General features: G+C 42.3%; 1 long non-coding RNA gene across 1 annotated transcript in view; it reads right to left on the reverse strand.

Moving 5' to 3' along the window:
• 6030407O03Rik (RIKEN cDNA 6030407O03 gene) overlaps window positions 1–25,043 on the reverse strand; it is a 246,086-nt gene that overhangs the window by 34,281 nt on the left and 186,762 nt on the right. Inside the window, exon 7 of the long non-coding RNA NR_045311.1 lies at window positions 20,335–20,405. This is a non-coding gene — a long non-coding RNA (RIKEN cDNA 6030407O03 gene). The remainder of the gene's footprint in view (window positions 1–20,334; window positions 20,406–25,043) is intronic.

Raw genomic sequence — 25,043 nt, forward strand, 5'->3', positions numbered from 1 at the left:
AAGATATAATTTGCTAAACACATGAAACTCAAGGAGAATGAAGACTGAAGTGTGGACACTATGCCCCTCCTTAGATTTGGGAACAAAACACCCATGGAAGGAGTTACAGAGACGGAGTTTGGAGCTGAGATGAAAGGATGGACCATGTAGAGACTGCCATAGCCAGGGATCCACCCCATAATCAGCATCCAAACGCTGACACCATTGCATACACTAGCAAGATTTTATTGAAAGGACGCAGATGTAGCTGTCTCTTGTGAGACTATGCCGGGGCCCAGCAAACACAGAAGTGGATGCTCACAGTCAGCTAATGGATGGATCATAGGGCTCCCAATGGAGGAGCTAGAGAAAGTAGCCAAGGAGCTAAAGGGATCTGCAACCCTATAGGTGGAACAACATTATGAGCTAACCAGTACCCCGGAGCTCTTGACTCTAGCTGCATATATATCAAAAGATGGCCTAGTCGGCCATCACTGGAAAGAGAGGCCCATTGGACTTGCAAACTTTATATGCCCCAGTACAGGGGAATACCAGGGCCAAAAAGGGGGAGTGGGTGGGCAGGGGAGTGGGGGTGGGTGGATATGGGGGACTTTTGGTATAGCATTGGAAATGTAAATGAGTTAAATACCTAATAAAAAATGGAAAAAAAAAAAAAAAAGAATCACGGGGTCAGCCTCTATATGGAAGCCCTAGGAATTTCCTGAGGTAAGTTTCAGAGGTAAAGTTGTGTCTGGAAATCCAGAAAAGGGTCCTAAAAGACTATTTTAGAAGGGATCTGATCAGAGGGAAAAGAAACAGGCCTGAAGAGCATGGTTAGAGAGGACTGGTGCACATAGAGGGCAAATAAGGGCAAGAACCTCTTGGGTCCACAGTGGCCCCCTAAAACTGCTGTGCTGGTGACAGTGACCTAAACAGAAGGCCTCTGGCCTAGACTTATATAAGTCTAAAGGTGGGTTTCTATTACCATGAACCTCCCTTAATCTACCCCTGACCCACCCAGAGTTAACTACCATCCATCCAAACATCTTATAGCAGCTTTAAGTCCCACACCCTGCTGACTGTCATATAAAATCTGCCCACCCTCCAAATATAGCCTAGGCAGTTTGATACCCAATAAACTTTTCATTCTATGGTCTAGTTTAGAGGTTCAACTGCACCCTCACTCATAGAAACATTGAGCTAGCCTTGGCATGACTTAGTTCTCTGGATGAGGCCATGAAGTAATGATTTGTATGGAGAAAGTCTCAGGTAGGCATGACAAGTGGTCTCTTCTCTAAGTTCTAGAGTTAAGGTCTTTGCTTTCTCTTCTCCCACCATTCACAGGAGGCCTTGGTTTTTGGTTGGTTGGTTGGTTGGTTGGTTGGTTGGTTGGTTGGTTGATTGATTGACTGATTTTTCTAGACAGGATTTCTCTATGTTCCTTGACCCATAGACCAGGCTAGCCTCAAACTCATAGATACATCTGTCTCTGCCTCTGCCTCCACAATACTTAGATTAAAGGTGTATGCTACCATGCCCAGCCTCAGAGCAGTTTTTGTGCTTATTGCTGTCTTTTCTGTTAAAGATCAATGCCATTAATCATCTAATTCATGCTAATTACCATGATGGTGACAGTTTTTTAAGGCAAGAGATGATGTGATATCAACATTTCATATACTAGAAATATCAGCAATAAATCTGGCCACAATGGCTTCTGGAAGCCATTGTGGTAAAATCGGTGTCTACCTATGTCCAGACTTCCGTTTAACCACATGCTCTGAAGATCCCCTCCAGTATAAGTTGGAAGGTTGTCAGAACGCCGATGCCCTATTCAGAGACTAGGACCTACAGGATTCCAAATGCCAGGATGCAACCTGGTCATCAGCAATAAAAAATTACCTGGTAATTCTTGTGTGCTATGAAATCTGAAGGTACTTATCTGCCTTACAGAAAATTCCATCTCTTTCTAGACCCTTAAACAGTACATATCTCATGCCATGACAATTCATTATCTGTCTACTTTACCTTAGTTGTGTTGTAGATAAAAGTACCGAATACAAAACAAAAAGAACCAAACAAAAACAAAATGGACTAGCCTAGAGAACTAGGGAGTCCTGAGAACATAACAACATTAATAATACTGTACAGGATGAGTGGGAGAATTTAATGAATTTAGTAGATTTTACAAGGCACCCAACACAAGGGTTAGCTCTCTTCTTGTTCCAGTGCTCTTTAACTTCCATTCAGTTATAACTCACAGGCAATGTGACTTTGCAAGGACAACTACCTTGTCCAGTTTTCTTCAGAAAAGAGATGAGTACTCAGTTAATGTTCAATCCAATAGTTTGTGAATGGCTGAATTCATGGATCAGCTCATGGTAATAGCCTTCTTGGCCACGATATTGACTATGTGGCAAGCAATGCTGGTTCCCATGGAAAGGACTTTTGGTTGAATCAATTACTTAATCTATTCATGATATATGCTGCTTCTCTGTTCTACCAATGCTGAAAACATTTAAATGTAAGTATGTTCATATGTGGAAACATACATGTGTTTTACAGACCCAAGTGATGCCTTAATGGGTCACTCAACAGCCTGTAATAACCCATCCCATACAAGCCAAAGCAAACCAAGAAATTCAGAGGCACAGCTTACACAACAGCTGAAACTGACGGGCCATAAAGGTCACAAAAAATTATTTGATTTAACTTGAAATACAGCAAACTGTCTGGAAAAGGTCCAAAGAACATAAACTATTCAGGTGAATGGCTCTATAATTCTGTTCCACCATTTCCGGTCCCACAAGTTACCTAAGATTAGCAGAACAGAGCTGAGTTGCTTGGGTTGGGAAAGAATATCAAACTCAGGTGACTTCCTCCAAGAGTGAAAGAAACATATTGTGTTTGTTTTGCTTTGTTTTGTTTTGTTTTGTTTTCCAGTGAGAGTCCACTCAGAAGGCAGCTGTTAAGAGAAAATACTGAATGTATTAAAAATACAACATACTTGTATAGACTGTGCCTAAATAAACTTGGATTGGAAATATCCCACATTGCTGGAGGCTGGAAGGCCTCACTTGCACAGGTGTGAAGAACTGGAAGGAAACTGAGTTGGGGGAGCAGGAGGTAAGACCTCTATGAATGGAACCATTCAAAAGTCAACATTTCTCTGGTTGTTCACTGTTCCACAAGTGCACACTCTACCAAGCACATCTAATGAAGACCGGTGATAGGAGAGGCACCATCTAACTCAGGAAGCTGCTGGAAAAGTATAGTAACTCAATAAAGATGCTGAAGCATGAAGTTAGATGGTTTCACTTGGCAGCAGCATCCCATGATGGGATACAAGTTTTATTTTCTCAAATTCCTCGGGATCTGGAGGCAGAGCTGTAGAGAAGTGTTCAAAAGCTTGTTGTCCCCCAACAATTTGCCCATTGTGTAGGTCAAAGAACCCAGAGCCAGGGAAACTCTTCATGGAGAGTAACGAGACAGACAACCATCAAATAGTAGAAAGCTATGCACAAGAAGACTGAATTTCATCTTCTTTTATTTTTTTAATCCACCCAATTTTATGTCACCCCAATAAAACCACCAATAATTCTGAACTAATCAAAAAAATCATCTTTCCATTATTCCCAATTGTGTGTATATAGATAGCAAGGTGATCAAGCAGCCCATTCTCCTGCTCAGGATGGACTTGGTTTCCAGATTCTCCTACCACTTACACTTCATTTAAAAAGTGCACGGAACATCACTTAACTGCAGGACTTTCTGTCAGTGCGTGACAGAGGATGCAATCTGTTGAGGTGGAAGCAAGAGCACTGACCTTCAGCATTTAGAGAGAAAGTAGTGAGAGAAAAAATAGATTTTTTTCTCTCTATTATTCATGTAACTGAAGTTTGGGCAGCCAAATTACTGAACATCACTTATTTGTAAAGTCCTATCTCTCATGTTGGTCTAATATAGAGACATGAAATATTGAGTAAGAAACATGATCTATTATATAAAATACATGTCCTGCAGAAAACTTTGTGTAAAAATTTTTATAATAAACTCAGAATTTACCAGTGGTGGGCATAGGAAGAAAGAAAAAAAACCAAATAGGATTCAATATAGAAAATCTCTCAATGGTCAAGATTAGAAGAGTGTGTGTGTGTGTGTGTGTGTGTGTGTGTGTGTGTGTGTATGTGTGTGTTTGGATTAAAACCCAAAGAAGAAAATACATATCTTTGAGTTTGTTTTGATGATAATAAATTTCTTAATTGCTGTTAGAAGTGGGGGACAAATATTTTAATAGAAAAATTCCAGATAGTAAATGTAGAGGCAATTAGAGAAATGGAAGATTATCATCATGGTACAACAGTCATAGACACTATAGAAAATATTTATAGGTAAATGTCAGGATCAGTAAGATAACTACATCCAACATACTTATATAATCTTAATATATATCCCCCAAATATGTATTCATTAGTATGTTGTCTTAACATGTAACTCTAACATCTTTGGTACTTGTGGTTCCAGGAAGTAGCATTTCATTCTCTGGTCTTGAGTGTCCTTTGGACTTGGTGACTCATTTCTAGCAAATAGACTACAATAAGCAAAAAAAGATAGCAATCTGGAAGAAAATACTTTAACCAAGTGGTCAAAGCTAATATCACCAGTAATAAGATATTAGTGCCACACGGACACTAATGTGATATGATAAAGAGAGCAATTCTGTGTCCTTCTCCCAGGTTTCTTAATTTTGATAAAAACACAAGATGAACCAACCCTACAGATGGTCTACCAACAAACTTGATGAAAATTCTTCAATGTGTTCACCATGAAAAACACAGAAAGATTAAGAGAAACAATTAGAGGTTGCTGTGGAGACTGCCAAAAACAAGGAAAGAATTTGTCTTACAGTTTGAGGGAACAATCAGTCCATTATGGTAAGGATGGCAAATCAGAGAAAACATGAAATTATTGGTAGATAATGTCTACAGTTCAGATGCAGAAATATGAGTGCAGATATCCATCTGCTTTCTCCTTCATGGTTTTGATTTAAACTTGGACACCAGGCAATGATCTGGTACCACCAATATTCAGATACGAGTCATCTGTCCTAAGTTAAACATCTCTGGAAACACCTTCACAGACATACCCACAGATATGTCACATAGATTATTCTAAATCTAATCAAATTGACGATAAACTAGCATAATGACTTAATGCACTGTGTTGTCTCAGCCTGGACCACAGAACAGATAAAAAGCAGTAGTGAAAAATCTAATGATATTTAAATAAAGTCTGTACTTACTACTGATAGGCTAATATTAATTTTTAAGTTATATATATATATATATATATATATATATATATATGTATGTGTGTGTGTGTGTGTGTGTGTGTGTCTTGTTGAATGTATGCTACCTGTGTGGGGGCAGAGGGGTGTAGGCCAGAAGAGGGCATCAGAACTACAGAACCTATAAGCTTGCAGGTAGTTGTAAGCTGCCAGCATTGGTGTTGGAAAATAAACTCAGGTTCTCTGAAACAGTGATTATTCTTAGCTCCTGAGCCATTTCTCTAGCCCTCAGTGTTAATTTTTCACTTATGACTTCTGTATCATTGCTGTGTAGACTCTTTACACACACACACACACACACACACACACACACACACACACACATGCATCCACACACGTGCGTGCGTGCATGCGTGCGTGCGTGTTATACTTGGACTCTTTGACTCTTTGCCTATCTGACACTTCTATAAATCTGAGATTATTTCAGGGTTGAGAAATCATAAAATAATAATAAACCAGCATGGGATAATAGAATCCCTTGCCAATGATGTGATTTTGAAAACTGTGTTACCCCCATGCTGTGAACTAGATTAATGTGAAACAAAAGTAAAATGAAAAAAGTGTGCCTTCATCCCACAGGTAAATCGCATATACAAGAATTACACAAGTTTTGTGATTTAGTTAAAGCAGGCTGGATTTTTAATATATTCATAAAGAGTTTAAATTTGTCTACAAGTGTGCTGACACTCAACATTCAGTAGTCATTTACTCTTATTCAAATACATTTCAATATCTGCTCACATGCACAGAGGGAGAGGTGGGGGAGATGAAGATAAAGATGTAAAGATCAAATATGACATCGATCTACAGGAGAACACAGACAAAACATCAAAATGCATGAGCACAAAGGCAGATAGGTAACGTATGAGAATATAACAACTTAGCCAAGCTGTCAACATACATTCCTTAAAATATTTCCCTTCACACTCCTACAAATAAACAAAACACTGGAAACTTTATTTAAGAGTTGGTGGACTAGGGTCCAAAGATGATCAAACAATTTGCTAAAACGCAAAAAGCTTATTTGTACAACTTAGGACTAATAACTCAAGCCTGCTAAACTTCCTCTATAGTACAAACATTTCTTCAAGTTAAGATATATATTTTGCATAATAAAAAAAAAGATAGCTGTAGAAGTAACATCCTGTGGATTTCCACAGGCACATGCAGTTGTGGAGACCTCCCATGGTCAAGATGCTAAAAGGTCAGGTTTCTGCTTCCATAAATTCCCAGGATCAAATTTCTGTGGTACAGATAAGCATCCCCCAACGTTCTAGTTCCCTCATGGCACTATCAGGACGTGGCTAAATCTGTAAGAGATAGGTCCAAGTGCTCATTCCTTTGGTAATGAGAGCTTAACCCTCTTCCTCCCTCTTTGATTCTTAGCTGCTAAGAGGCAAGCAGTTTGCTCCACCACAGCCCAAGCCACAGTGTTCTGCTTTATGCTACATACAAGTTAGTAAGTTCCAGCAACCATGGATCGAAACTATGGACCTAAGTAACTCTTCCTGTCTGGTAAACTGGTTAGTTCAAGCATTCATTAGAGTAATATAAATCTGATTAAGACAGTAGAAATAAGTAATGAGCTTGCTACTTGATCTGAAATAACAAAAAAAAAAAAAAAAAAAAAAAAACCAAACCAGATGTATGAAGAAATACTTTTTGAGACCATTGGACACCAGGCCAAAAAAGGGGGGGAGGGGTAGTGATTCCTGAATAATAGAAGGGAGTTCAGTGGGCCTTGTGGTTGCTCCTGCTTACTGGCTTAGGGCTTGTACGTTATGGCACAGGATAGAGGAACTCAAGCAGAGGCAGCAGAGTTTTGGAGCTGGAAGTCTAGTGAGATTAGAGTGGCTGGAGTTCATAGGGTGGAGTATTAGAGTAAGAAACCAGAACAGAAAAATTAAATAACAGAATTTAGTCATGTACCCTGCAGAGTGACCACTAGTGTCTGTGTGAGGAAAGTGGCCAACGCTACTGAAAGAATTACCTGGCATGAGTGAAAGGAGCAGTGTCGAAGATTCTGAGTACTGATGATGGCACCTGCTCATAACAGCCATACCTGAAACTTCAGAGTTCAAAGTGGAGGCTGTATATCAGTCAAAGGTACATTACACATATACATATACATATACATATACATATACATATACATATACATATACATATACATATACCTGCACCTGCACCTGCACCTGCACCTGTACACCCACATGCACATACATGTACACGCATATATATATATACATATATATAATGTACATATGTATCATGTTTATGTACTACATGTAACATAGACATATGAGATTTATTAAAATGGCTTACAGGGTATCATCCAGCTAATTCAACAATGGCTGCCTACAAATGGAAGGTCCAAGAACATAGCAGTTGTTCAATCCCTGAGGCTGGATATCTCAGCAGGTCTTCAGTATATAGCAGAACTAGGCTGTGATGCCTGCAGAGGGCTATATTTGCTAGCAGAGGAAAGAGCGAGCAGGTACCAGTGACTATCTTGGGATCCTACAGTTGACTAGTAGTCATGACTCACGGCCACTGCCCAACCTTACAAGAGGGCATCATACCACTTAGCACTGACCTTTAAAAACATATCAAAATCAGGTTTGAAATACGGTTTCTACATATCATCTCTGCAATATTGTAAATTGAAAAACAGTTGGACGCTACCTGCATTGAGCAGAATACTAAGACCCAAAATTCTATACCTACTGAAAATATCTGTCAAAAGTAAAGGTGTTTTAAAGGTCAATTTTTTTTTCAAGCATACACAAACCAGAAGGTTTGATCACAAGCAAACCTATACTATACAAAACATTAAAAGGAAGTCCTTCAAGCAAAAGAGAAGGCATGTCAGATGGAGTGTTACAGGGACATACTCAGTGTATACAAACCACTGGCAAAGGTAGAAGAGAACAAAGAAAGAGAAAAATAAATTCAGGACTGTATTTAATACAACTTATTACAAATATACACAAGCCAGTGATATGTCTTAGACTCAAGCTAGAAAGTGGACCTCTGCATCCCAAGATAGAAGGAAGGGCTTTACAATCTGAGCTCCAGAAGGATGGACTACAGCCAAATGAAAGGTACTTGGCCTTTAAAAAATTAATACATCAAACATCTTTTAGGAAACAGCCCAGCAATTCAGATATCAGTGACATTCACACACACACACACAAAGTGCAGTGTACTATTCTAATGATGTTTTATCCTATTGCATTTGGAAGCTGTACCCCTTGGTAGGGGAAATGACAGTTATGGTTAAGATGGCTTTAGTCACATAAAGCTAGATCCTTACATGAAACTCAGAATCTACACAAAAGATTAAAAGCAGTGAAAATAGAACGACGTGGGTAAATATATAAGATGTTTTCCTGCTGTTTACTTCTACATAGAAGATGATTGCCTGCAGCTACAGAGATGGCTCAGTGATTAACAGAACTGGTTACTCTTGCAGAAGAACAGAGTTAGATTGCCAGAACCTACATGGTGGTTCAGAACTCTCTGTAACTTCCAGAGGATCTAACATCCTCTTCGAGCCTCCTTGAACACTGCACACAGGCACTGAATGCACGTGTACATATACATAGATGTGGACAAAAACTACACACGTAAAGTAAAAGTTAAATCTTTAAAATTAAAAAAGACATTTGATTTTTTTTTGACAAAAACCCTTTTAAGTAGCATGAGCTTTATAGCTTTGAGAAAAGGGCATGGAGCTTATGGAAACATGAAGGAAGGTAAAGTGTGTTGTGATAATACAAAATCCATTCATGTAAAAAGAACAACTACAGTCATAAAGGCATTGGAGTGAGTTAGGATTTCCGCAAATGTATATGACTGATATTATGAGTGGATGCTTGCTCTCGGTTGGCTGTTCTAGTTTGCAGAGTGTTTAGAGTCATCCCTGGATTGTAGCTCCAACTTAAACCAGTAACACTACTCAAGTTGTGGAAACCAAACGTCCCCTAGGAGGTGACAGCATTCACTATAAGTGACCATGACTTATACTCAAAGGCTGACTATGATAAGTTAAAGATGTGTTCCATATACCATGCAGAGAGCACTGAAATAAAGGGACAGAGAGTTCTAACAAACAGAGCAAAGTAAGTCATGGATATTGTTTTATTAACCCCCCTTTTTAAAAAGCAGTCAAAAAGGAAAAAGAAGAAGATACAAACACAGGAAAAATAGTAATATAACAGTATGGTCATAATCACCACATTCCATATACTTTCAGATGGACTAATAAAGTGATACCCAACTATATTATAAACAAGAAAAAGTAAATGTAAAGACATGAAGAGATTTAAAATTAAAATAGGAAGAACTGTGTCATGGTAACATTGCTCATAAGAAAACTGGAATGCTTGTCTTAATAACCAATAGGCCAGGAAATGATAAGAACTGGTACATGAGGTTATATTACAGTTAAAAGAAGAAGAAAATCAGCAGAATAAGAACAGACAACTTACAGAAAAGGAGAAACCATTGCTGCTACATATCTAACAGATATTAATAACTAGAGTAGTTATGGACTTGGCTGGGTTATAAGAAAAAAGAGATAGAATGTGAAGTTGTAAGGGAGTGAATTGAGGAAGAATTAAGGAGAGGAATTGTAGGTAAATATGATCAAAACACATTACATATATGTATGAAAATCCCAAGGAATTAGTAAACTATTATTTAAAAAAAGAAAAATAAATCCAACGGGATCCAGTCATTCTGCAATATTTGCCAAAGGTAAAGCATTTGTAGATTTCTGTATGTGTGTATGTTAATTTGTAATGGCTCCAGGCTGAAAATAGTACAAATATCCATCAGAAAATTAATTAAAAAAAATTGTGTTACAGCCATCAGCCATCCAATGGATTTACAAGGCTTAGGAATAAAGGCTTACAGATAAGGGATATACTGATCATCTTGACTGTGGCAGTGGCTTTCTGGGCACATCATATGTCTAAATGTATGCACTGGTAACTTTACCAGTGTGTAATCTGCCATGTCAGTTATACTACAAATTTCACAAGATAACATGCAGAGCAGTCACCATGCCAATCATCAGGATGCCAAGAAAGAGTGGGTAGCAACAAAAAAGTAGGAATAGTTCCTGGTAAACTAGCCCTAATGTACACTTTAAGCATAGCCTGATGGTCAAAGACTCTTCTGCAATAGGTAAGATGTTCAACCTCCTATCTTACTTTGTCCCTTTTGTAGACAAGGGTCACGTTTACCCGTCCATTCAAACTTTCCTGACCCCAGGAGCTTCTCATCTTGCCTGCAGTAGGGAACAGTGGTCATAGCTCACAACCTTCTCCCTACTATAAACAAAGATACTACAGTGATGAAGAGGATCATTCCTGTGCCTTTTGAGTTATTATTACAAAAATATGACATCACTAAGATGACACACTGAGATTCATTCACTAAAACTAGAAGGCAAATTAACATCATCCCAGACATATGACTCTGGAAATATACTAGAAAATAGACATTGGCGTATGTTCTGTGACCTAGCCATTAAAAAAAAAAGAAAGTCATTGAATTCTGACCCATTCAGTACCACATCCACTGTTGCATAAACTTAGCAAGGCAAATGGCAGGACTTGGCTGTAGATAATCAGGTAATCAGGTGGTGTGACACATAGAAACATCCTAAGAATCTGGGCTGAGTCCTCTGTAGATCTAGGGTTTGACGAGCTGGAATGTGAGAGGAATGAGGGGCCAACACCCACTTGTAATCTGTAGCCTGGGGCTCTCCCTGTTTACAGCCAATGGCATCTCAGAACTCCCAGCACTCATCATCTACTCCATTGGTCAGCCTCTGTTGATGCCTTGCAGTATCACTGCTGATTGTGGTTGCTTGGCTCTGGCACTGAACTCAGACCTTCCATACTCATTGATTCATTAAGCATCTACAGTAGCAGAATACTGGAGTGCATACAGGGCCTCCTCAGATGGCTCAGGCAAGCAGTGTTCTCCTGGAGAAACTCTTTCAGTTAGGGCAACATCAAACTGATACATGGTGATTTGGTCCTAACTATGACATGGAGTTGACAATGAGAGCCTAAAACAGAGGATCCTGCGACATCTGAAGGATGGGGACAGCTCTCTGGAGGAAGGGCATCAAAGCTGAGAGTCGGGTATAAATTACCTGGAAAAATCAGAGAAGGGAATCCCAGAGTATGAGAGAAGAGAGGGAAGCCCAAGTTGAAGAATCAAGAGAATGATAGGAAGGCTGCAACAGAGAGGGTCATTTGTGAGCAAAGCGAGACACGACTCTTGGATACTGTGCTGAAGATTTAGAAAGAATGGAAAGCCATTCAAAGATTGTCTATTTCCACTGTATTGTGGATTCCCAAGTCTTTTATATCAAATTCTACATGGTAGCCAAGACAACCAGAACATTTTATCAGCAAGAAATTAAAAACAAACAAAAAACCCAAAATTGTGCTTTGGGTCCTTTAGAATGTTTAACTTGGGTTAGTTGGTCATCTACTTTTCAAAGCTATCTGATTCCATTTTGCAACTTTATTCCAGAGGGTAGGTAAGCAAGTAGCTTAGTAGGGAATTCTAAGTCATATTCTGCCTAGAAGTCAAACCCACCACCCCCCACCACCCCCCACCACCCCCCACCCCACCCCCCACGTACCCTCCGCAGGAACTCTGATCTGGAGAAGGGAGACTGTTGAGGCTCCCCCAGAGTCACTTAGAAGAGAAGATACAATGTCTCCAGCTTTCACCCAAATTCTAATGAGTCGTGTGGTCCTTCCCAGGTTGCAATATGCTTTCACTTTCTTGTCCTTGTAGCCTTCCTAAAAGCCAAAGACAACAGTAAGAACTGTCTGAGGGTTTGAGTCTGTTGGGTTCCACTTTAGTTGGCTTCTGAGATGGTTTGGATAGAAAGGCTGTAATCCCAGCACTCAGGAAGCAGAGGCAGGCAGACCTCTGTGAGTTCAAGGTCAGACTGGTATTCAGAGTGAGTTACAGGACAGCCAGGGCTTCACTGAGAAACCCTGTCTCAACTACCCCCTTACTCCCCAACTACCCTCCTCCCCACCCCTGAAAAACACAGGCTGAAGGGGACGCAAGGGGGAGCATTAAGGAGATACTGAAATTTCCTAACCAACTCGATAGAAGCAGAAGCCAGGCATTCCTGATCATTCTGCTTGTTGTTCTCAATAGCTCCATCTTTCAGATTAGGAAACTGTGCCATGTTATAATTTACCCAGTTAAAAAGAAGTCTTGGCTTTTTATATATTAGTGTGGCTCCGGAACCCTCCTTTCTCCTGTCACCTTCTACAGTGGAGCCCTTCACAACGACGAAACCATCTTGCCTTTCAGGGAACTTACCTGTTTGCTGTGGTTTCTCTGAAATGCAAGACCCTCACCAATTCTCCATTACAGTCAATACCTGGACTGAAATGACCCAGAGAGAGGCATAACCAAAAAGCAAGAAATGCTCTAGGTCCTTGTTTTTCCTCTGTTCTGTTCTTGGAACCATTAACAGTGACTTCATTCAGCTGGATCCCTGTGTCCTCGAGCAAGTGCAATGCGCGCGCGCGCACACACACACACACACACACACACACGCACCATGCACACATACATACACCTGTTCCCCCCACCTCTTTCTTCCTTCTTTCTCCTTTCATCCTCCTCTCCCTCCATCCATCTTCATCTTCCCTAAATAGAACACAAACCTCACAGTCCATCAGTACTTAGACATTTTCTAAGAAGAAAGAGGGGCCTGAAGTCATCATTCTTAGAAAGAAAGTGAACCAAAACCCCTCTAGTTATTTGTAAATCTCTATTTCCACCCCTATATTATCTATCCATCAACCCTTTCTGAGAGAAAATGTTCCAGTTATGTGCCCCTGGATGGCTTAGAGAGGAGCAAAATGTCTGTTTCCTCCTTCATCCTAAGGATATTCATCAGAGCTGGTTGCATTCAGACATCAGACAGTTACAGCTGCTTCTTCCATTTTCCCCTTTGCTGATATCCTGTTTGCCCTGCTTCGAGTCACTCCACATTCTGTAAAACCCTGGGAGGCTCCTCACCCTGGGAGGCTCCTCACCCTGGGAGGCTCCTCACCCTGGGAGGCTCCTCACCCTGGGAGGCTCCTCACCCTGGGAGGCTCCTCACCCTGGGAGGCTCCTCACCCTGAGAGGCTCCTCACCCTGGGAGGCTCCTCACCCTGGGAGGCTCCTCACCCTGGGAGGCTCCTCACCCTGAGAGGCTCCTCACCCTGGGAGGTTCCTCACCCTGAGAGGTTCCTCTCCCCCAGAGGCTCTGTGTTATACCAGCAGCTTTTGACTCCATTTCAAGCATGGAAGATGACCACTGCCCAGTGGCCCTCAGTCACTACCACCTGTCCATCACCAACCATGCAGCACAGAGCAAAACCTGATGTAACCTTAGGGATAAAAACTGGCTCTGCTTTATACACTTATTGAGACTGTAGGAGCACATGGCATATCAAAATCACATCAGGGAACGCAGACTCAAGAATTTGTCAGACACCAAAACAGGGAAGAAGTATAACTCCCTCGCCTGGCTCCCACAGGATGGTGGATACCTTGCTCTGTGATGGCAATGGCCCCACACCAACTATCATCTGATACCTGAGATGTACTCTAAAAAACACCAGGCAGGACTTCTGGCCATCCTTGGGTTCAGGTTCTTTCTCCACCCTTTATGGACACAGCCTACTCAATGCCCACACAACTGCTCACCTGCCTGCATGGAAAACCATTCATTCTGCTCTGCCCAGTGCTGCCCTGTCACATCACAGCTGAACTCAACTCAGCGTCTTCTCTCTGAGCCTTGACTCTCCAGTGGCCTCAGCAACAACCTCCTCCCTAAAGATGGTCTGGGTTCACTATCAATATAAATGTATGGCTCCCATGCCACACCTTAATCCTTTTAACCTCTTTATCGCATACCCATTCTTTAAATTGTACATATTCACAGGTGGGAATGAAGACTTACTATGTGATATGAGAGATACTATTAGTAATTAAAATTTGAATAAAAGAAACTGGATTCTCCTTAACTAGATTACTAAGAGAATGCTACTGAAACCATTGGGCCTCACGAATTTATGGCTAATCAATTCTGACATCATGGAAAGATACAAATGTGTTCATGTGCCTCTTACCTAATAAACGTAAATAAATGTATTGAGGCAGCCCATAAACCACATTTAAGGTATCTCCTCCCAGAAATGTAACTTGGCTTTGAAGCTGAACTTCACATCTGACTAGAGGTTGTATCCTTGGATTTCTCCCATTCCCTCTGTCTTCAGGGGGAACAAAGGTTGAGATAGAGGTAGAAGTTGAAAACATCAATAGAGAGATTTAAACCAAAGCAATTTTTAGAGCTGAGGGTAGTGGCAGGAAAGAAATCCCAGCACTCAGAAGTCTAAGGCAGGATTGTGAGTTTAAAGACTGCCTGGCTTCAGTGTGAGTTCAAGGCCAACCTGGGAAACATATTAGGACTTTATCTCAAAATAAAAAGTAAAAAAGAAGGTCAGGAATGTAGCTCAATGGTAGTGTTTCTCTAGCACGAACAAGAATGTAGGTCTAAGCCCTAGTACTGCTGAGAACAGGAGAGGAAGAAAAGAAAAGAGGAAGGGCCATGGTGACACAGTCCTGTAATCCCAGAACTCACAAGGTGGAAGCACAGGATCTGATCTGGACTAGTGCAAGGACATCTTTGGCTACATGGAGAGTGTGAAAGTCTAACCTGGGCTACACAGGAACCTGTCTAAAGAAAAGTATACCATATGTCTAACTCCTGGTCTATCAAAAGGAAGGAAGGAAGGAAGGAAGGAAGGAAGGAAGGAAGGGAGGGAGGGAGGGAGGGAGGGAGGGAGGGAGGGAGGGGGAGGGGAGGGGAGGGGAGGGGAGGGGAGGGGAGGGGAGGGGAGGGGAGGGGAGGGGAGGGGAGGGGAGGGGAGGGGAGGGGAGGGGAGGGGAGGGGAGGGGAGGGGAGGGAGGAAGGAAGGAAGGAAGGAAGGAAGGAAGGAAGGAAGGAAGGAAGGAGAGAGAAAGAGAGACAGCAGGAGCCAGAGAGATATACAGAAACAGAGAGAAAAACAGAAACAGAGAGAGAAAGACAGAGAAAGTAGTGAATAATGAATTCCTGTAAGAAAGGAGAAAAATGAAGCAACACAATGTGTTACCAGAGAAGAGCACTGGTTAGAAATGGAATATGGGTTTTATGGGAATTATGGGCTTTCTTTGTAGATTTGTCATCTGCCACTTGAATGTAAGTAGATAAGTCTCCAGACAGGTGCAGGAAGGACAAGGATACACAGACTCCCAAGCAGGCAGAGGTCTACCACCTCAGATTCTTGTCCTACTACATGTCTGTCTGGCTAAAAGTATAAAGTAGTTCTAATAATAGCATTCTGTTCTCCCCATTGTCCTGTGAGCTGAGGAGATAGATCTATCTGAAAGAAATGGTGAGCGGAGAGAAGGAAGGACTATGTAGGAGGGGGATGTGGAGCTTCTGACTGGATCAATGGACAAAGCCTGATTGACAGATGACATAAGGAGGAACACTTGGAAAAGTGAGGGGAATCATTCTAGAATCAGAGAAGGAGATTGTGTTAGTTGAACTTGCACTTCAAGGAGCCCAAAGCTACCAAAGAGAGAAAACCATGAACTTCTTGCCTTCTTTGTTCTCAAACTCTGGAATTGTCATCTAACATAGGAAATATGTGTCCAGAGCTCAATGGTGAACCAACAGGACAAGTTTTGATCAATAAACATGAAGGGCTGTGATCTGAATGAGGCATGAAGCAGACAAGAAGCTTTGGGACTAGTAACTAGAAAGAGCTTGCCGTGCATGTAAATTTAGAATGACAAAGCAGAATGGAATGGTGGGTGTGGCGAGGAGGAGAGCAGAGGAAGACAAATTACCTCTAGGGCTAATAGTTGACCATCTTGTGTGACTCAAAGTTCAGTGAGCAGGAAGGACAGGGACACCCAGACTCCCAAGGAAGCAGAGATCTACCAATGGCCATGTGCTGGCCCATCATTGACTCCATCTGCCTCCAGTCTGACAGAACTGGCCATGACTTGTGGCTGGAGGGAGGCTTGGCAGGACTTAGGAGATGAGTTAGTGGGTTGTTCTTGGCAAGCCAAAACTATACATGTACAATGCTTTAATCTCCTGCTGGGATGTCTTAAGAAAAGGAAAGATGAGAGATATCTGCATGAAATAGAACCCCTGCCACTGGTCAAGGGGACTGGCCTCTCTCTGGAGCTCCATCAAAGAAGTACTCCCTATGGCCTCTACACAACCTACCCTGGGGTGGAGCCAAGGAGAGAAGATGCACACCCACTGCTAGGCTCTTTTCAGGTTGTCTAAGAGAAAAAGAACTGGGCCTGTTGAGATTGTCCTGGTCCTCCTAACTTCCCCTCCTGGGAATTGCTTCACCACCTAGATAAAATGCCAGCTTAAGTGGAAGTAAAGGCAGCTGTCAATGCCACTGACCTGCAGTTCAAAGATGATGAGCTTCAAAGCCTGGGGAAGGACTTTCCCTCCCCACATTGACTTCCTGATACTTAAAAAAGCCTAGTTTACTTAATGGGATTATTGCCAGTCACATGTGATATGACTTTCTTCTTTAATGCCATATTTCTCTTAGCCTCAGTTGGTGAACACCTAGGTTAGTGCCATAGCTTATTTTTTGTGGATAGTGCTATAGTAAATATGGGTGCTTGAGTGTCCCTGTGGTGCATTGATTTGAATCATTCAGGGAAATACCAAAGTGCATCAAATGGAGGAGACACTTTGTGCTGGCTTCCATAGTGGCTGGATCGATCTACATCCACACAAGCAGTGAATAAAGGTCCTTCCCCACATCCCTCTCCAGAGTCCTTGCTGGGTGTTTTGTTTTGTTTTGTTTTGTTTTGTTTTGTTTTATGACTGTCATTATACCTAGGGTAAGATGGACCCTCCATTTATTTGTATTTCTTTGATGAGTAGGAAGGCTGAGTATTATTTCATATCTACTGGGTATTTCTATTTATTTGAACTTAGTATAGTATATTTTCTCTTATTTGCTTTTCCTAGATTTTAAATAGATACATAAAGTCACACATACACAAAAATACATTCTACTTTCATATATTTGTGTGTGTGTGTGTGTGTGTGTGTGTGTGTGTGTGATGTGAACATAGAATTAAAACTTTCTAGGTAGACAAAGGGGACCGAAGGAAGAGGGGGAGGGATGAGAAAATGAAGAGCAGGGAAGCATGGGGGAGAATATATTCATATATAATATACATGTGTATGAACACAAAATGACTGGTGAAGTAAATAAGGAGAGGCCTTTACATTAATGCAGTGTTCTTTAGAGTCATCTCCAATGACCACAGATAAGTAATACAGTCCTTACACTACTATATACTTTATAGTACTGTCTTTAACTGTCAAGGAGAAAAATGAATTCTCTTGAGTAAGAGAACTACACTCAAAATCAGATGCAAGCCCTACAAACCCTATGCATTGCCCATGAAATGATCGAACTCCAGGAAGAACACCTAAGATGCAAGAAAAAGCCCAAGCACAACATCTTGAGGCTTGTATTAGTCTTGTGCTTGGCAACCATTTTTAAGTGTCTAGAAGAGACAACCTGCTCTTAATGTTTCAACAGATGTCCCAACTTTATCTCAGACATTTTGATTTTCTTTTCTAGTGCTTCCATGGAGACACTTGGCTTGGAAAAAAAAAAATGTGCCTTGGACAAGGGCTTCAAGAGCCTCTACAGAGTCTCTGTGTAAATTAGAAAAAAGGTTCAGTTTGCCAGGCAGTACATTTGGGGGGCGTGTAAAGGACATTCTCTGCCCTCATTTAGATTTCCAAAGCACACAACTAAAAAGGAAGGATAAAGCTGATCCTTAGCAATGGTTTAAAATCTACCTGTGAACCTTAATGACACACACAGTATAAGCCACAGCTCAGAATAGCCAGGAGGCAGACTTACTGTAGGTCTGACTTGAAGGAACAATTCTCAAGATCAACTCCTATGAGAAGGGGAAAAAAGCAAGACTGGGCAGTGTCACTGAAACAGGTGACAGTTACAGCAATGGCTACAGCTGGGATGTCCCTTCTGAGACATCCCAAATTCTCTAGAATTTGGGAGAGTGGGACCCTTATTACTTAGATAGTCCTGTCAGAGATGGGCTATAATGAGTTGTGACTTCATGTCACCTTGGCATCCATTCTGCATATATGTTGAGCTTCCTCAAACCAGAAACAAAGCTCACTTATCCTTGACATAGTTTCTAGCTGTGAACCTCCTGCGATCTAGATGGTTCCTTCTATAGCTTTCTCTGGTTAACAAGTTCCTTGTGAGGCAGCTGGATACAATCTACTCAGTGCAAAGCAGCCATCCCTATAGCATGCACTGACTATGCAGATACACTGAGTAGATGTCTATTGTGATTTGGATGTGAAATGTCCACATAGGCTCATATGTTGAATCTCCAATTGTTCTCAGTTTGTGGAGCTATTTTGAGGGGTTATGAAATCTCTGAAACATGGAGCCTTTCTGGGTCTCCAGGCACAAGCTTTGAAGGTTATATCTACCTCTGGTTCTGTCACAAGTTCTCTGCCTCCTGTCTGCCCTTGAGTTAAATCCTTCCTCCCTTAAGTTGCTTCTGTCAGATATTTGGCCGTTGAGATGAGAAAAGTAACTCATCGTTCTTAACCATCCCTCAATCCCATGGGACTCATGCCTGCTGCCCATAACTCCAAGTCAGAGTCTGCTTAGACAATGTACTGAGACATTCCCAAGAATGCCTTTATCCTAAATCGCTCTTTCTAGTTCCTCATCTACTGGGTAATTATGCTTCCCAGATGTCTGCCATCTTCCCCTTGGGGCCACATGATTGGCTGCCCTGGTCTCTCTAGGATCTGTAAAGAACAAACTGCCATTCTTTATGTTTTGGTGGCCTTCCTCCTCAGTATCTCATTTAGCCCACATATAACCCAAATTCACTTTCCTTCCCATTGTGGCTCTTCTAGAAAAGTACTGTCTTTAGAAATAAACTAGGCACAGGTCAGACAAGAGCTACCAGTGTAAACAACACCTGGTCACAGTACAGATACCTAGGCATTAGGTCTTCCCCTGAATTAAGACGTACCAAGTGAAAGGCAGATAGTAAACAATGATAACCAATATGATCACCACCCCATAAGCCTAAGATTTAGGCAAGTAGTCAGTTAATGAGACCAGTAGCATCTGGAAGGGCACAAGCCTCAGTCCTGTGATAGTACCGCGGAGTCTGACAAATGTGTTAATGACCTCAGAGTTTAAGTAGCGTGTCCTGCACAGCTATCTTCCTTCTGCCTCTCTCTACCTCTCTCCACCCTCCTTTCTGTTCTGAAGGGCTGACCTGTACCAATGACATCAGCAGGCTCCCTGCCCTCCAACTCCCACTTGGGTTTGGCTGACAGCACCCTGGCAGAAGATTAGAGGGAAAAGGGAGGGTGAGGGCAGGGCGCCACAGGTTTCCCTGGCTCCCTGTCTGCAAGGTCACCTTGAATTGGAGTTTCTGAAGCTCCCATCCAAAGTGCCTCCACCACATATCATGATTCTCCCTTCTACTCACTGTCCTCACTCTTTTTCTTCTAGCCTGGATGCTACTAACATTGGGGCTCAGCTTTATCCTCCTCTCTCCCTCTCCCTCCCCCTCCCCCTCCCCCTCCCCCTCTCCCCTCTTTCCCTCTCCCCTCTTTTCCTCTCCCCTCTCTCCTTCTCCCTCTCCCTCCCCCTCCCCCTCTCCCTCCCTCTCCCTCTCCCTCTCCCTCTCCCTCCCCCTCTCCCCTCTCCCCTCTCCCCTCTCCCCTCTCCCCTCTCCCCTCTCCCCTCTCCCCTCTCCTCTCTCTCCCTCTCTTTCTACTCTGTTGTACCTTTGTAAAGACTTAAGCGCTCTCTGAATGATCCTAAATTGAAAGTGCCTCCTCAGGTTACCTGGATTTGGCTTCTTCAAAGTAGGATGTGTTCTATCTCACCATCTTGTGAATCAGATAGTTTCACTCCACCTTAAAGATAAAGAGACAGAAGCTCAGAAATGTTATATTCCTCAGTCTTGGTCCCCATTAACAAGGCAGCTTGTCAGTTGACAGGGATTCACTGCCTACCTCATCTTAATTAGCAGCCTATCATTTCCCACAGCTTTCTCTCCAACAGCTCAGCAAAAGGCCAGAAAAGTTGGCATTGTAAGACTCGAGGCCAAAGACTGTTCTGCAGTTTCATGGAGATGAAGGTGTTAGGTGAAGGGGTTGAGCAGGACTGTCTTTCATCCCCATGTCAGATGGGAAGACAAAGGGTGACCCTCTGCTCCTTTCTATCTCACCCTATCCAGCCTTTTGGAAAGCTTAACTTTCTTTTCAGAGTTGCCCTTTCTCCATTAGAAAACTAAGCTATTTCAGAATCCAGGTCTGACCAAATCGGCTGCCTGACCCTAAGCAGGTCATGTGATCTCTGAGACTTTGGTTTCATTATCTGCATAAGTTAAGATAGGTTAACAACATGCACCATCCAAGCCTCTTTCCAGGCACTTTCTATGAGTCCCTTGTTCTCTTTGCTCCTCTTAACCTAAAAACAGACACCAGCCATGTGGATGAGCCCTCCCACTCTGCCTGTGACTCTCATCCCTGGGAAAAAGTGGAGCCACTTAAATGGGGCTATGCACAAAGCTTCATTTGTTAACTCTAAAGAGGCTCGCTGAATGCCTGTGGAGCTCTGCAGTGAATTGGGGATGCAGTTAAGTCTGAATAAGAAAGTGAAGATATCAGTTCGGTTTGCTCTGATCCCAAAGCCCCTGGGGTCTCTTTGGTTCTCATTCCCATGCAGGATGCTGCCTGCATCTTCTTGCTCAAAAGCATGTACGCATATAAAACACTTTTTGTCTTGGTTTGCCTACATGACCCTAAGTTATTGAAGCATCCAACCCAGCAGCCAGCCAAGAACAAGCTATGCTCAGACACTGACACCATTCCAGAGTTCTTACTGGCTGAAGGACCTCACTGAGCTCTGTGTTCCAGGTCCTAAAACAGTGGCTCTCAGCCCTCCTACTGCTGCAGCCCTTTAATACAGTTTCTCATGTTGTGGTGACCCCCAACCATAAAATTATTTTCTTGCTACTTCATAACTGTGAATTTACTGGTGTCATTAATCATAAGACAAATATTTTTGGAGACAGGGGTCTGAACCAAAGTCACAGAGGTGTGGCAGTACACATTCCAGGGGAATCTCTGTGAGTTTAAGGCTAGTCTGCTCTACATAGTGAGTGAGCTCCTGGACAGCCAGGTCTACATAGTGAGACCCTATTTCAAGAGGAGGAGAAGGAGGAGGAGAAGGAGGAGGAGGAGGAGGAGGAGGAGGAGGAGGAGGAGGAGGAGGAGGAAGAGATAGGTGCCAAAGGGATCACGACCCACAAGTTGAGAACCAATGTCTGTAGCATAGGAAATGGGACTTTGTACCAAGTACCAATCCAGCCACTCATTTGGAGCAGTTCACTTCCTTTCTTTGATTCCGCATGTCAATATTTGATAAAATAAGTAATGGGGACAAGGGTAGTGGTGCTTCCCTATAATCTCAGCACTTGGAAAGTAGAGGCAGAAGGTTCAAGAATTCAAGGCCATCCTTGACCATATAGCAGTTGAGTGCTATCCAAGATACATGAGACACTGTCTCAAAATAACTTTAAGGGAAAGAAATGGGCAACTGGGCAGCATTAGTCTTTCAGATCTAACTTTCTGTAGTCTCCATGGGTAAATACACTTGAAGTAGTCAGATTTGAATCAATGTCATCTCCTTAGAAAACAATATCTGATGTGAGACTTAAATATTAATAGTTTACTGGGGGGACCAGCCCCAGGGTAGCCAGGACACAAGGGATATATGTGATTCAAGGAAGAATGAGAAGCAAAGATAATATCTTGTCTACCTGACAGTGGCCTTAAACACTACCAAGAAGCCCAAAGGCTCATTCCATCTTTCTGAATGCCTCTACACAGAAGTTATGGAGCACAGATTCAAAACAGAAAAGCCATGGATTTATTTGCAGGGACACTCCCTTCCCTTGGCTTCCACTGGTCAAACTTCGCCCACTCAGATCTATCTCTCCTGTTCTTCTGAGTTGTGTCATCTGAACAAAAAGTCGCTGAAGGTAGGTGTAGTGGTACATGGCTAATCCCAGCAGGAGGCAAAGACCGGGGATCTCTGTGAGTTTAAGGCTAGCCTTGCCTACATAGACAACCAGGGCTACAGAGTGAGACCCTGTCTCAAGAAGAGGAGGAGGGTGGTATAGCAGAAACAGAGCCATTGTCAGATTCTTTCAGAACTACAAACTATGTTCCCATGGGAAGCTGTAACCATACTGGCAAAAATGAAGAGATTCTAAAGAGACCATATCTTTTAGTCTAACTACTAAACTATTGAAATAACTGACCCCAAAGAAATGGGAATTTTCCTAGGAACCTCGTGCTGGGTGAAGGAAAGAGCAACAGCCAGAGGAATATCCTGTCTCCCAAAAAGAGATTTTACACAATTCCAACAACTTGTTAGACCACCTTACAAGATTATAGAAGTAATTTTTATTCCCCAGATAAAACTGTCATCTCAGAGGCTTGCTGCTGAATAACCTCACCCTTCCTAGTTCTTTCAGAACTCTGGCTGGCTGGTTCAACTCAGCTATTTTGATTCAAACTCCTGATTAAATTTGATTTCTCTTAGCATTTCACTAAATTGTTCTGCTTAGCCTTAGACTAACTCTGGCAATTTGTTCTAATCTTCTGGATCCATCTTATTCTCTGGCTTCAACTGCCTCTGCTGACCTGCACTGAATTGCATGAACTCATGAGCAAACTCAACTACACTGTACTGCATTGACTTTTACTGACTGATTCTCTCTCTTCCTGAACTGCCTGCCCTTAAATAGATTCTCTCCTGGGAGTTGGGTGTATCCTATCTCTGACTCATTCTGTCAAATCTTCCTCTGATTCATCACTTTGTCTGCTCCTCAATTAGATGTCACTTTCAAACATGGCTGCTTCCTCAGCCCTCTGTTTAAACTTTGATCTAACTTCAAGACTCTGAAGAAAGACTTGAGGGGTTTGCCAGATCTTTTTGTCCCTCTTCACAATACTCCACATTGGATAAATCTCCTTGTTCTGCTTTCTACTTTTAATTTGTCTCTTTTAATTAGCTTATTGAGGATTAGCCAGATCCTACTTAGGGTATAGGTTATAAACTCCCAAGATTTTATAACAGAGCTGGGGAGTTCAAAATTCAGGCAATCTACCTCTTGTAGTAGCATAGTGTAAGATCACCTGGAGCACATACTTGTAGCTGAAGAAGGCAGGTAAGTGGTTGGAAGACAGTGAGGCTAAACAATGGCAGAGAAACACAGCACATACATACATGCATGCATACATACATACATGCATACATAGTACATAGGACAGATGGATACCACTCTGTAAGATGGAAAGGTGTATAAGAAGAGAACTCAGGCATGATCATTAAAAACTAATGGTTTCTGAGAAATTCTATCTAAAGACAACTTTCCCTGACCTCAGGGAATACACACTTAGGAAGGGGGTTTAGAATCAGGCAACTGTAGCAAAGAAATCATAACAGATCATTTTGAGTGATTATACTTCTCTCCCTTCTTTACTTAGAGAAAAATAAAACCCAGACTCAATCAGATTCACACAGAGTTTCTGTGGCAGGAGGAGACCTAGAAACCTAGGCGGTCATCTTTCAATGCAACACTTAATTGAGTATCCCTCTGTTCCGGCACAGAGGGGTTTTAGAACTTGCTGTGTTCTGAAACAAGAGTCCACTTACAAGGTCCAGCAGCATCAAGGCCTGGCCCAAGTGACATTGCCTAACTTAGTACAAATTTGAAGCAGATCAGAATGGCATGTCACTTTGACAGGGACAAGGGTAGAAGGAGGGAGGAGAAGGGTGTCAAGGAACTCTTTGTAGACAACCCACTTGCTAAAGGGAGCCAAGAGGGATCTGTTTAATTGAAGTTAGAGATATTTTAAGAAAGGTAAGAGCCCAGCTCCAGGTTCAGCCAAGGGGTTTTGTTTTGCCTTTGAAAATGAGACGAGTTGAACAGGATCTGTATGGATAAGCGGATAAAAAGCCCTTTGAAGTGGACAGGGATCTTTTTATAGCCTCAGAATAACTTAGCCCAGGGTGAGGGCAGAAAGCTGCTCTCACTTATAAGCTCAAAAGATGCTGAGCCACCCTTCCCCCAGGGGTTTCTTGACTTGACCATGAAGAAATATTAGCCGGTACCCTTGTCTTTCAGAGAAGGTAGATCTGTCCCAGAAGAAGGTCCTAGAACGCTGGTGAACAGATATTGGGGGCAGGGGGTGGGGTGGGCAGAGGAATTAGAACTATGACAGACCCAACTTGTCCAGGATCAAGCCCATACAGTGGCCTGTCAGTTAATCTTTTAAATGTAATCTCTCCATCTCTGTCTCAGTATCTCTGTCTCTCTCTCTGTCTCTCTCTCTGTCTCTCTGTCTCTCTCTGTCTCTGTCTGTCTCTGTCTCTCTGTCTCTGTCTCTCTCTGTCTCTCTCTGTCTCTCTCTCTCTCTCTCTGTGTGTGTGTGTGTGTGTGTGTGTGTGTGTGTGTGTGTTGATCCTAGGCTGCCCAC

The sequence above is a fragment of the Mus musculus genome, chromosome 1 (assembly GCF_000001635.26).
Source record: "Mus musculus strain C57BL/6J chromosome 1, GRCm38.p6 C57BL/6J".
Lineage (NCBI taxonomy): Eukaryota > Metazoa > Chordata > Mammalia > Rodentia > Muridae > Mus > Mus musculus.